This window comes from Sminthopsis crassicaudata, chromosome 3 (assembly GCF_048593235.1).
Source record: "Sminthopsis crassicaudata isolate SCR6 chromosome 3, ASM4859323v1, whole genome shotgun sequence".
NCBI classification, from domain to species: domain Eukaryota; kingdom Metazoa; phylum Chordata; class Mammalia; order Dasyuromorphia; family Dasyuridae; genus Sminthopsis; species Sminthopsis crassicaudata.
The window spans coordinates 15,056,118-15,068,617 of record NC_133619.1 but is presented as its reverse complement, the minus strand read 5'-3'; the positions used below and the strand labels follow the sequence as shown (position 1 = coordinate 15,068,617).

General features: G+C 46.7%; 2 long non-coding RNA genes across 3 annotated transcripts in view; one reads left to right on the top strand and one right to left on the bottom strand.

Annotated features, from left to right (window-relative positions):
• The window catches only part of LOC141560217 (uncharacterized), a 15,107-nt gene extending 11,386 nt beyond the window's left edge, over positions 1 to 3,721 (top strand). Inside the window, exon 4 of the long non-coding RNA XR_012487655.1 lies at positions 3,641 to 3,721. This is a non-coding gene — a long non-coding RNA (uncharacterized LOC141560217). The remainder of the gene's footprint in view (positions 1 to 3,640) is intronic.
• A 188-nt stretch (positions 3,722 to 3,909) lies between these two features.
• LOC141560216 (uncharacterized) overlaps positions 3,910 to 12,500 on the bottom strand; it is a 9,682-nt gene continuing 1,091 nt past the window's right edge. Inside the window, exons 2-3 of one of the 2 annotated variants that reach the window (XR_012487654.1) lie at positions 5,849 to 6,009; positions 3,910 to 4,039 (exon numbers count right to left, since the gene is read on the bottom strand). This is a non-coding gene — a long non-coding RNA (uncharacterized LOC141560216). The remainder of the gene's footprint in view (positions 4,040 to 5,848; positions 6,010 to 12,500) is intronic. The other variant, XR_012487653.1, reaches the window with a different exon arrangement.

The window sequence follows — 12,500 nt, the reverse complement described above, 5'->3', positions numbered from 1 at the left end:
CAAACTCTAGCCACACACTGAAAAGGCCCAAATGGTACCTACTGGGAACTTTCTCTCTGTCTTTCCCTCTTTCTCTCTCTCCTCCCCTGTCTCTGTCTCTCCCTCCTCTCTGTCTGTCTCTCCTCTCTCTCTCTCTGTCTCTCTGTATCTTTATCTCTCTCTGTCTCTGTCTCTATATCCCCCCTTCTTCTTTCTCTCCCTCCTTCCTCCCTCCCTCTTTCTCTCACCCCCTTTCCTCCCTCTCTTTTCCCTTCCTCCCCCTCCTGTGTGTGTCTATATATGGATATACAGTGGGAAGTAATTTTAGCAGGGACAGGAGGTGCAGCGAAGGGGATCGGCAAAGATCTACGGCAGGGCGGTATTTGAGCCAGCCTGGGTTTCTAAAAGGAGGATCACTCAGTGCAACATGGGATTGGGAGCTCGAGGTGGAGTCCCAGAGCCCTGAAACACTGAGGAGGCAGAAGAACAAAGGAAAAGCAGCTCAAAGCCACTCAACCCCAATATTCCAAGCCCCCCCCCCCCCCCCCCGCCCCGCCATGTGTCCAAGGACAAAGCTGCTTGGAATATAGGGAGAGGACCGACTTTGGCCAGAAAAGTTTCTGTACCCGAATAGTTCTCCAAGTGTGAGAGCGCCGACAGTGTTCCACATGGCACAGGAAGCTCCCCAGGTGGTGGGAGGCAGAGGGTGCCCAGTGCGGGGAGCTCCTCCGATCTGGGTGACCCCGAACAGTTTCCCTTTCCTCAGCTTGCTTCTCCTCTGTTTCATGTGTGACCTTGGGCAAGTCACTTAACCCCAAGTGCCCAAGAAAAAGAAAAGAAGAGGAGTGGTCTTTAAAGTTTGGGGAAGAAGACATGTCCATGTAATGTACAACATAATAAAGTATAAGAACCCCTCTCTTGCCCATGATGAAAACATGTCTTACCCCCCCCCCAATCCATCACCTTTCTGCAGCTCATTTTCAAATAAAATAGGCCATGTAAATATATGTAAAGCTCCCTGCACATCTTAAGTCACTATGTAAATGATAGTTTTATCATTTTATCATTATCATTTATCATTTTTTATCATTTTATCGTTTATCTCTAAAACTGAGCACTGATTTCATTTCTAATCCTGCTTTTCACTTTGTTTCTAACCCTGCTCCTCATCTGTTTTAAGTCTCAGCTAAAGTCCTGCTGTCTACAGGAAGCCTTTCCCAATCTCTCTGAAATACAGCGACTTCTTGGGATTCTGTCTCCTTTATCCCACGTATAACTTATTTGTACCTAAGAGTTAGCAAGGAGTCGCCTCCTTCCCCCTCTGTCCACTTTTCCTCAGACTGTGACTTCCTTCAGGGCAGGAAATAATCTTTTGCTTTTCTTTTATCCCCAGTGTTTATCACAATCACTAGCAAGCACATAGTAGGTGCTTAATAAATGCTTATTGACTGACTGAAGATGCAGATGTCACTGTCTATCACTGGTCTCTTTATCCCTAATCCTAGTCCTCCTCTAGTCTCTCCTCTTCCCAGACTGTAAATTACTGTAGAACAGGACAGAGTTGTCTCTGTAGTCCAAGGGCTGACCTCAGGGTCTTGCAAATAAGGGGTCTTTATTAAACGCCTAGGGTTGACTAGGGTTGAAAAGAACAAACTAAGAAGCCCCCAAAGTGCCGACAACATTGTGTTATTCATTCTATAAGCATTTCTTCACAGTTCACAGAATTAGAAGGAGAATAGCTGTGAGAGGTCATTCATTAGATCCCCATTTTTCAGATGTAGAAACTGAGACCCAGAGCACTTGAGTGACGGCTCAACAACTGACCAGGGGAGCAAGTACAGGGTTGACATGATGTTGAAAAGGTTTTTTTTTTCTTCTTCTGAGGTATTTGGGGTTAAGTGACTTGCCCAGGTCACACAGCTAGGAAGTGTTAAGTGTCTGAGGTCAGATTTGGACTCAGGTCCTCCTGACTTCAGGCCTGGTGCTCTATCCACTGCGCCCCCTAGCTGCCTCCAAGAACCTTTTCAACATCATGTCAACCCTGTACTTGCTCCCCTGGTCAGTTGTTGAGCCGTCACTCAAGTGCTCTGGGTCTCAGTTTCTACATCTGAAAAATGGGGATCTAATGAATGACCTCTCACAGCTATTCTCCTTCTAATTCTGTGAACTGTGAACCAGCCTATGGACTCAGCAGCATAGTAGGTCTTGTGAAAGATGGAGATTAGACAAGCGAGAGGAGGAAGGTACATTGGTAGATTATGCTGAGGATGAGCCGGGCACTCCAGTGAGCTGGCAGCCGTCGCTGGGGATTCGAACCTTCGGCCTCAAGAATCCTCCCGAGGAGGATTTACAGCGCCCCCCCCCTTCTGGCTGGCACCCCCCCAGGGCCGGGTAGCTGAATGCCCAGTTTTACAGCCCAGGGCCAGGCCAGATGACCCAGGAGGGCAGAGAAGAAAAAAGTGCCTTTGAGGGATGTCTGTGCTCCCCACTGAGCGATCTGTCTTCCAGGGTGTTTATGGCACCGAACCTTCTGTCTTGCGGCTCCGGGAGGTCCGTCCTCAGCCAGACAGATGCCCAGTGTGTGTGTCTCTGAGACGGGCTTTCACTTCACCCTCCCCAGCCTCCCCTGCCCCGAGCCCTCAGACTCCGCGGGGCACACCCTGTGCCAAAGGCAGCTTTCCCTCCACAGCTTCCCTGATATCTTACAATAACGGAGTCAGAGCATCTCCAGCTGCTCTGATCACAGGCCCCACCACCAGGAGACAGAGGGCTGGGATGTCAGACATCCTAGAGAAGCTGGGGCCGAGAGGAGCCGCCCAGGGCCTGCAGGTGCCAGAGCTGAGTCTGTGTCCCTTTATTTGTCAATTGGATGTTACCTCCCTGAAGGCAGGGACTGTGGCTCTTAGCGCGAACCTCACTTTTCTCATCCCTTGAATAGATTCCCTCTCTAGGGTTATTTTCATTCACAAAATGATTCTTTCTTAATGTATTTATTTGTTCCTGGTGCCTAGTACGGTGCTTTATACTGTTTTAATGGAACCATGCTTCATTGCTATAGGGAATTTCCAGCATGTGTCCTCCTCCTACTAAGATGAATTCTCGACTGATAGGAGTCTTAGGGAGTTGTCTTGGGTAATGAAAGGGCCTTCCGACTTTCTCATGAGGCTCACCCAACCAGCATCAAAGACAGGCCTGAAAGATAAATCTTCCCAATTCTGTGGCTGTATCTGTACCCTTCCCGCTGGACTCTCTCCCCGATAGGGGACACACGCTTAGTAGATACTTGATAAACCCCTTGACTCGAGATCTGCCTTTGCTGTCCAACGTGGGAACGACATGGTGGCCCCACGGACTGGAGCAAGCAAAGGGGTCGGTAGTCCTGCCGCCCTCTGCCCCGGCCGGACACTTTTATAGAACTGTGTTCCGTTGTACGTTCCCCAATTAAGGAAGAAAATGGTCATGCTGAAGAAAGAGAGAGTCCTTGGTTGAAGGAGCAGGGGTTGGATAGACTGGAGAAGACCCTTAGGAGGAGCTTGCTGGCAGCCACTGGAAGAGCTGTCACGGGGAGGAGGATTAGACTCCAAAGGTGATGGGTGGAAGCTGCAGAGACAAAATTAATCTCTACATCAGAAATAACTCCCTAATATTGTTGCTCTGTAAGAAATGACCAGCAGGAAGAATACAGAGAGGCCTGGAGAGACTGACAGGAACCGATGCTGAGTGAAACGAGCAGGACCAGGAGATCATCATACACTTCAACAACAATACTGTACCATGACCAATTCTGACAGATGTGGCCCTCTTCAACAGCGAGGTGATTCAGGCCAGTTCCAATGATCTTGTGATGGAGAGAACCATCTACACCCAGAGAGGACTGTGGGAACTGAGTGTAGACCACAACATAGTATTCTCACTCTTTTTCTTGTTTGTGCTTGCATTTTGTTTTATTTCTCATTTTTTTTTTGTTTTTGATCTGATTTGTCTTGCTTGTGCAGGAAGATAATTGTGGAAATATGTATAGAAAAATTGCACGTTTACCATATATTGGATTACTTGCCATCTGGAGGGGAAGGAAGGGAAGAAACATTGGAACACAAGTTTTTGCAGTATTCATATATGGATATTGCAACATATACAGGTATAAATATACCAATATATACATATCCGTGCATACATTTTGAAAATAAAAAGCTTTCATTAAAAAAAGGAAGTAACTTTCTTCTAGTAATTAGAACCATCTAGAGTGGGGTGGACTTTCTCCCTGGATAATAAACTCATTCTCACTAAACAGCCAAGGCTAGCTCTCACTTAGGCTGGATACATTGAATGTAAACCTGTTTGCAGGACAGGGGATGTTTTTTCTTTCATTCTCTCCTTTGGCTCACACATAGTGAGCACTTCCTATATGTTCATTGGGTTCCAGAGGGATACATACCTAGTAGGAGACAGTGCGGAACTAGGGACCTGAGAATTCAAAGGAAGCCTTCCTCCCACTGCCTTTGATCCCAGAGGGAGAATGAAAGCTTTCCCCTCACGAAATGGTTTGGGCTGATTCATTTTGTTGGGTTTGGATTTTGACATCTCAGTTTTTCATTTTCTAACTCCTTTGCACGGAGACTGTGGCTTGTACCACAGCAGCTACAGGGAGGAACTGAGGAGAAGGACTCTGGGCTCTGCCCACAGGCCTCACTCCCATCCACTCTAGTGGGGCTGAAGAAAGAGCAGGTTTGCTCAGGGGTCTGATGGAATGTGTGTGTGTGTATGTGTGTGTGAGAGAGAGAGAGAGAGAGAGAGAGTGTATGAGTGTGTGTGTATGTGTGTGTGTGAGTGTATGTGTGAGTGTGTGTGTGTGTGAGTGAGAGTGTATGTGTGAGTGTGTGTGTGTGTGTGTGAGTGAGAGTGTATGTGTGAGTGTGTGTGTGTGTGTGTGAGTGAGAGTGTATGAGTGTGTGTGTGTATATGTGTGTGTGTGTGTGAGTGTGTGTGTGAGTGTGTGTGTGTGTGTGTATGTGTGAGTGTGTGTGTGTGTGTGTGTGTGTGTGTGTGCTCACACTGGAGCAGGGAGGGTGATTGGGAACTTGAGTTACTGAGATCTGCTTGGAGAGGGCAGGGTCCCAAGCCCACCCACAATTCCTTTTGGATTTGTCCCCCCCAAAATCAACCAGGTTAACAAATCAATGGACAGGCTGTGAGCTCTTGGGCAAGTGGCTCTGGGTTCAGTTCCCTGATCTGTAAAATCTGGGGGGTGGACTGGAAGCCCCCTGAAATCTGATCCCACTCTCTCTTTTTTTAAATTTTATTTTGTTTTTTATTAATTTTTATAATTATAACATTTTCTTTGACAGTACATATGCATAGGTAATTTTTTTTTTACAACATTATCCCTTGTACTCCCTTCTGTTCCGAATTTTTCCCCTCCTTCCCTCCACCCCCTCCCCTAGATGGCAGCCATTCCCATACATATTAAATATCTTATAGTATATCCTAGGTACAATATATATATGTGCAGAACCGCATTTTGTTGTTGTTGCTGCAAAGGAAGGATTGTATTCACAAGGTAAAAATAATCTGGGAAGAAAAACAAAACAAAACAAAACAAACAAACAAACAAAAACCATGCTCACAGTTTACTCATTTCCCAGTGTTCCTTTTCTGGATGCAGCAGACTGATCCCACTCTCAAAGTCTTTGTTAGCTGTCCCACAAGGCCACAGGTGACTCTCTTGTTCCCGGGACCAGGAACTCCTTTCCCTGTGTCTCGGTGGCAGATATTCAGCCACCACTTCTAGGGCCACAGAACCAGCCACCAGGAACATGTCCCATGCTCTTCTCCCCTTCCTCCCCCCTTATTTCCATAATCCTGGGCTCACCTCTCCATTGCTTCGTTCAGGTGGAATCCAGGCAGCTCGCCATGACTGTGGATAGAAGAGAGTCAGGAAAACCTCAATTTAAATCCTGCTTCAGAATCTTATAAGTTGTGGGAGGTCTCAGCCTCAGTTTCCCCATATGTAAAAATGAGAAGAATAACAGCCTATAGGAAGAATAATAGCACCCATCTTAAAGGCTTGTTGTAAGGATAAATGAATAACATTCGGAAAGTGCTTTGCAAACATTAGTTGCTGTTAAACATTAATTGTTGTTACGTTTATTCTAATTATCCCGCTGAGTTATTCCCAATGTAGACATCACTCTCCATGATTGCCTAACCAAATTTGTAGTAAGGGAAAAACATGTGGGTTATTTTTCAATTCCCGCCTCTCGTTTTATTCTTTCAAATAAAGCTCATTTTAGGGCCAGGAACCAGGAAAGGGCTGGATGGGTTCCCTGTCCGGGCTTTAGAAGTGGGGTCTTGCTCATTGGAGATGCTCAATGAGTGTCTTGTGATTGATCTTAGAACGTTTTACTGTATGTTTGGAGAGTCATTTCTCCGAAGGCCCCCGGCCTGGGGAATTTGGGGGCTTGAGGGAAGGCAGCTGAGGGAAAAGCCCTCACCACAAAAGGTCATTGTTTTTCCGAGGAACAAAACAGCTAAGCCCCACGGCTTTGTTATTTATGGGCCTCTCAAGTAAAAGGATGTGATCCCACAAAGGGCCAAGGTTGTAGAGAGGGAAGGGTTCCCCCCTCCACCTCCACACGGAGGCCTTTTTGTTGCTCAGAAAGAACCTAAACTGGAATTAGTGAGCACGGGCCATTTCTGGGAAATGCATTGATTTGCTGTCCCTGGACAGGTCCCCCCGGGCAGCGAGGTGCTCACTGAAGAAGCGTCTACATTTGTCGGACACAGCCAAGGAAGCATCCTTGCTTTTAGGGGCCCGGATGCAGGATGTGCCCTGGACCTTCCTGCAGAGGCCGGGGCCACACCCCAGAGTCTGAAGGCAATATTTTGGCCTCTTCCCTCCTTTTTTCTTTTCTTCTTTCCTCCCTTCCTTTCTTATTCCTTTCTTTCCTTCCTCCCTCCCTTCCTCTCTCCCTTCTTTCTTTCCTCTTTTCTTTCCTTTCCTTCCTTCCTTTCTTCCTTTTTTCCTTCCTTCCTTTCTTCCCTCCTTTCTTCCTTTCTTCTCTCCCCCTTCCTTTCTCATTCCTTTCTTTCCTTCCTTCCTTTTTTCCTTCCTTCCCTTCTTCCCTCCTTTTTTCCTTTCTTCTCTCCCCTTCCTTTCTCATTCCTTTCTTTCCTTCCTCCCTTCCTTCCTTCCCCCCTTCTTTCTTTCCCCTTTCTTTCCTTTCCTTCTTCTCTTCTTTCTTTCCTCCTTTCTTTCCTTTCCTTCCTTCCTTCCTTCCTTCCTTCCTTCCTTCCTTCCTTCCTTCCCTCCTTTTTTCCTTTCTTCTCTCCCCTTCCTTTCTTATTCCCTTCTTTCCTTCCTCCCTTTCTTCCTCCCTTCTTTCTTTCCTCCTTTCTTTCCTTTCCTTTTCCCCTTTCCTTCCTTCCTTCCTTCCCTCCTTTTTTCCTTTCTTCTCTCCCCTTCCTTTCTTATTCCCTTCTTTCCTTCCTCCCTTTCTTCCTCCCTTCTTTCTTTCATCTTCCATTCCCTTCCCTTCCCTTCCCTTCCTTTCTCTTCCCTTCCCTTCTCTTTACTCATTCCCCCTCTCCCTTTCTTTTTTCCTTTCACAAACATTATTTCTGAGTGTAATTCTTATCATGGGAAGCTTCTAAAAGAAGCTTATGTGACCATTTGTCAGGGATATTGATCCATGTTTCTGCTTGGGGTTGGATTAGAAGCCCTTTGAATTTTCATCCAACTCTGTGATTCTATGATTCAACCCAGAGATTTGGTCATTAAATGCAGAGTTGAGTTCAGCAGAATTTTTTCCTTCTTCTTTTCCCATGCTCTAAGACTTTGACATGTAACCAGCTCTCTTGGGAAAGAGATACCTTCCATTCTTTTAAATTTCTCTTCTTCATCCCCAATCAGATCCCATAGTGAAAAAGAACAACATTTCATAATCGCCTTCCCCCATCTCACCTTTTTATTGACAAGTGACTGGTCCATTTCAAATATATAGCAAGATGGATGCCCTTCTGAGGTAACAGAAAAAAAATGAATATTTCATTAAGACCCAAAGGACAGGGAAGAATTATCTACACACACATTCATTAGGTTCCTAGATACACTTCCACTCAAACAGGAGAGTATGCATTTGCTACTTTGAATTAGGCCCTCGGAGGCCACGCGGCACAGCAGACAACGTATGGACGAGATGTTTTTATTGTTGTTATTCAGTTATTTCAGTCATGCTCGGCTCTTCGGGACCCCATTTGGGATTTTTCTTAGCAAAGGTATTGGAGCAGTTCACCTTTCTTCAACGACTTGACATAAGGAAGGCCTAGATATGAATCCCACCCTTACGATAATTGTCATTTACCCATTCTCAAACTTGGTTTTCTCATCTGTAAAATGGGGTTAATTAGATAACTTTAATGCTTCACAACCCAAAGCTATAAGCAATTGTCCATTATTATCATAATTTTACTTCTGGTGTGATCTTGAACTTGTCCCTCTCTGGATCTCAGTAAAAAGAGAGTTGGACTAGATACTTGTCTCTTCTTGGCAGCTTGAACAATCTATGACACTGAATTTCTGCCTTTAAGTGTTAGGATGTGGAAACAGAGATCCCTGAGCCTATTCAGAAATGCAAGGGAGAGATCTGGGGCTGGGGAGGCAGCCAGGCTAAGTAGCACTCTTCTTTCTACCAGGCAAGACTCCTTATTCCATCTAGCTTGACATCTATTTCTGAATAAGACATTGTATGTTCCAGACTCCACGCTGGGCACTGGGGATTCGGAGACCAAACAAAAGTGGTTTTGCCCTCAGGGAGCTTATTAAGACAAGCTCATAGTGTCATAGGCTATTGGAACTAGAGAAGGATGGAGGCCGGGTGGCTCAGTCTCCTCGTTTTACAGATGAGGAAACAGGGAAATGGAAACCCGTGTTCAGTGACTTGGCCGTGGTCATAGTCGGTGTTGGAGGAAGGAGGCTGAGAGAGGCTCCGGCTCCCTGAGCTGCTGATTTCTCTCTGGCTGCTTCTAGTCCATTCATCTTTGTTCAAGAAATACACCACAGAAACGCCAGCGGCGCTGTGTGTGGACTGGCCTGATTTGTCCTGAGATGGCCAATCTAATTATGGAGTGTGAGCGAGCAGCAGCTGACCACAAGACCCACATGGTGGAAGGCGGTCATCCCGAAGCAAAGGCAGAGACAGAAAGCATCTGGCTGCTGCTTTCCAGGCCCCTCCCTGCTCAGCAAAGCAGACCACCCCAAGTCCAAATTCCAGGGAAAGAAATCACACCTTGGGTAACTAAGCTACCTGAAGAGAAACAGCCTGGCAAATTATGCTTTGCAAATGTCACCCAGTGGGGCGGCAGAGTGGGGGGACCAGAGGGTCTCCCCACCCTCCCCAGGACCCAGTCCGCCCTTCCCACTTCTCCTTGGCGATGCTGACAGAAGCCTCCCTTTCTCCAACCTTGGCCTCCCATGTCCCAGCCTGCAGAGCCCCCCTCCCAGTCGTTTCCAGTTCTGACAGCTGGATTCTGGACCACATCCTGGCAAAAAAGCCTAGTGCTCGCCTTCCAGGGCAGAGCAGGGAGAGCCTTCCTCTCCCTGGCTCGGGAGCCGCCAGGAGGCAATCTCCCAACACCTGATAAAGGTGGCGCCAGAAGGTGGGCGCCCAGACCGGGGGAGGCGATGGGGGTGCAGCTCCCCCAGCAAGGTGCCGGAGCAGTCTCTGGGACAGATAACACCGAGACTGTCCTCTGACCTGAGCTGACATGAAAGAAAATATTTGCTTGATTTAAAGAACCAAACCCTTTAGTGGGGAAGGGGTTGGGGGCTGGAAGGGGGCGGGGAGGAAACCTGCTGAGGCATTCAAACACGTAGGGGAGAAAGCCAGATCCAGAGGTGATAGCCATAGACATGGCGGGGCGGAGGAGGGGCAGGGGGGACTTCTCCATTTCTCTCCCCCAGCCTCCTTTCTTACTAAGGATTCCCAGGAGAACTGAATCTCTGTCTTACCCAACTCTGGATGTTCTAAGTCTGAAACGAGAAGCTGATAGGTGTTTCAAAGGAACAGACTATTATCTGGCTCCCTCTAGGATCATAATGAATTCCTTCATTTTATGGATGAGAAAAATGAGAGCCGGGGATGTGGCGTCATTTTCCCCAGTGTCATGTAGGGTAAAAACCTCCGAGGCAGGATTTGAGCTTGGGTCCACTAAATAAGGTGGGATACTCACGTCCCATATCCTACAGACTTAGTCGGGATCCACAAGACGGGGGCTCAGCAAATCACCCTGGAAGAAACTGAGTCAGCAGTTGGCCAGAAACTCCTCTCCGCTGTGAGAGCTCTCCTGACCCTGACAGGAGCATTTCCCCCGAAATTATCTTGTCAGTCAGCCTGTGAGTCCATCAAGCCACATTTGTCAATGCTCCGTGCCAAGCCTTGTGCTAAACTGTTAATTTGATGTCTGTTTTGTATTTATTTTTATATGGACAACTGTCTCCCCCTTTGGAATGAAAGCTCCCTGAGGGCAGGAAATGTGTCCTTCATGTTGCCGTTTCCCCGGAAGCTGACATATTGTAGACACCTAATAAGTGCTCTGGAAAGCTTGTCATAAGGTGGAAGCCACATTGAGGGGAGCCCTTAGTGCTGTCGTTTGGGGGGAGTGTTCCTGGCAGGCCCCAATTCAGATCTCTGAGTATCTCATTTGTAGAATGGCTATAACTCCCCTCTTTCCCATTTATTCCTCTCCCCTCCTTGAAGGGACAAGGATAGGGAGACAGACACCCTATTCATGCCCCTCCATGTCTGTGGCACCAGGAGCATCATGGGAATGAAAATCCCCAAAACATTCTCGGCAACCCCAAGGAGGAAAGAAGGTGGTGACGGGAACTCCCAGGGACTCTTGTGACAGTTGATTCCCAGTGGATGGCCCGGGACATTTTCTGGTTGGCTTGAGCATTAAAGGAAGGGACTGCCATCCCTAGCTGGCAGCAGGACTTTGTTCTGCCAGGGCTTTGTCACAGTGTCTTAATGTCTGGGGCCACCTGGACCAGAGCCCGCCCACTTAATACAAACAGGAGGGTGATGTATTTACAGCCAAGGGGCTTGGAGAGAGGAAGGGAGAGAGGCCGGGTCAGGTTGAAGAGATAAAAGGAAGGTTTATGGAAGAGGGATCCTCTGGAATGGGCTTTGAAGGTAGGATTTCAGCTGGGAAGGTCGGGTCAGGGAAAAGGGCAGTGCTCCAGGGAAATAGTCAGAGGGTGTTTTTAGTAACAGCACTTTGCCCACTGGGTGGACGATGGATCAGAGGAGGGAGAACGGGGCAGAGGGACCATAGAGGCCGGATCTCATAATGTTTTTTATGCTCCATCTCTCCATAGGAGGCCCACTGGTAGTAAAATAAATACAACCAGAAGCCTTTTCTCCTCTCTTGACATGCATGGAATGGCTACATCCTGGGTAGAAGACGGTCCTGAGGGTGATGGGTGTTCGGTGGATACTGGCCAACTAAGTGATGATGTAATTATTCCCAAGACCCCCTCAGATGGCAACAAGCTAAGAGACCACATATTTTTTCATCTCCATGTTGCCCAAAGGAAGGTTTATTTCCCCAGTTGTGACCTTGTGCCATCCCCAGAATGCCTTTTAGATTAGAGACTTTAAGAGATTGCTGTTAGTGTAATCTTTCTCAGGAAAGGGGCTTTCATAGACCCAAAGATGTCAGCAATAGACGTGACCTCAGAAGGAACCAAACATTTAATAAAGACCTATTATGTGCCAGGCACTGGCTAGGCTCTTTACAGAGATGATCTCACTTGATTTTCCCCTACAACCATGAGAGGTAGGTGCTGTGACCACGGGCTCAGAGCTGGCTTTGTGGCATCGACCCCTTGGGCATCTGGGTGAAGCACTTGGCTAAGAAGGATGAAGGATGCAAATTTTTGCATATTTTTTATTAAAGCTTTTTATTTTTCAAAGCATATTTGTGGATAATTCTTTGACATTCACCCTTGCAAAACTTTGTGTTCCAATTTCCCCCCTCCCTTCCCCCACCTCCTCTCCTAGATGGCAAGTAGTCCAATATATGTTAAACATGGTGGAAATATATGTTGAATCTAATATATGCATATATATTTATACAATTATATTCATGTATAAGAAAAATCAAATCAAACCAGAAAAAATGAGGAAGAAAAAATGCGAGCAAACAATAACAAAAAGAGTGAGAATGCTAGTTTGTGAACCACACTCAGTTCCCACTGTCCTCTCTCTGGGCCTTCAGGCCTTTCTAAAATCATCCTCCAGATCATTTCTTATAGAACGCAAATATTCCATAACATTCATAGACCATAATTTACGCAGACATTCCCCACTGATGGGCAGCCACTCAGCTTCCAGTTTTGAAGAATATTTTTAAATGTATAAAATAAAAAATAAAATCCACAGACTTACAAGGAAAACAATCATATTGAGATATGGTTATCAAAATGCTTATCAAAAGTTAATGGCAGGGCAGCTAGGTGGCGC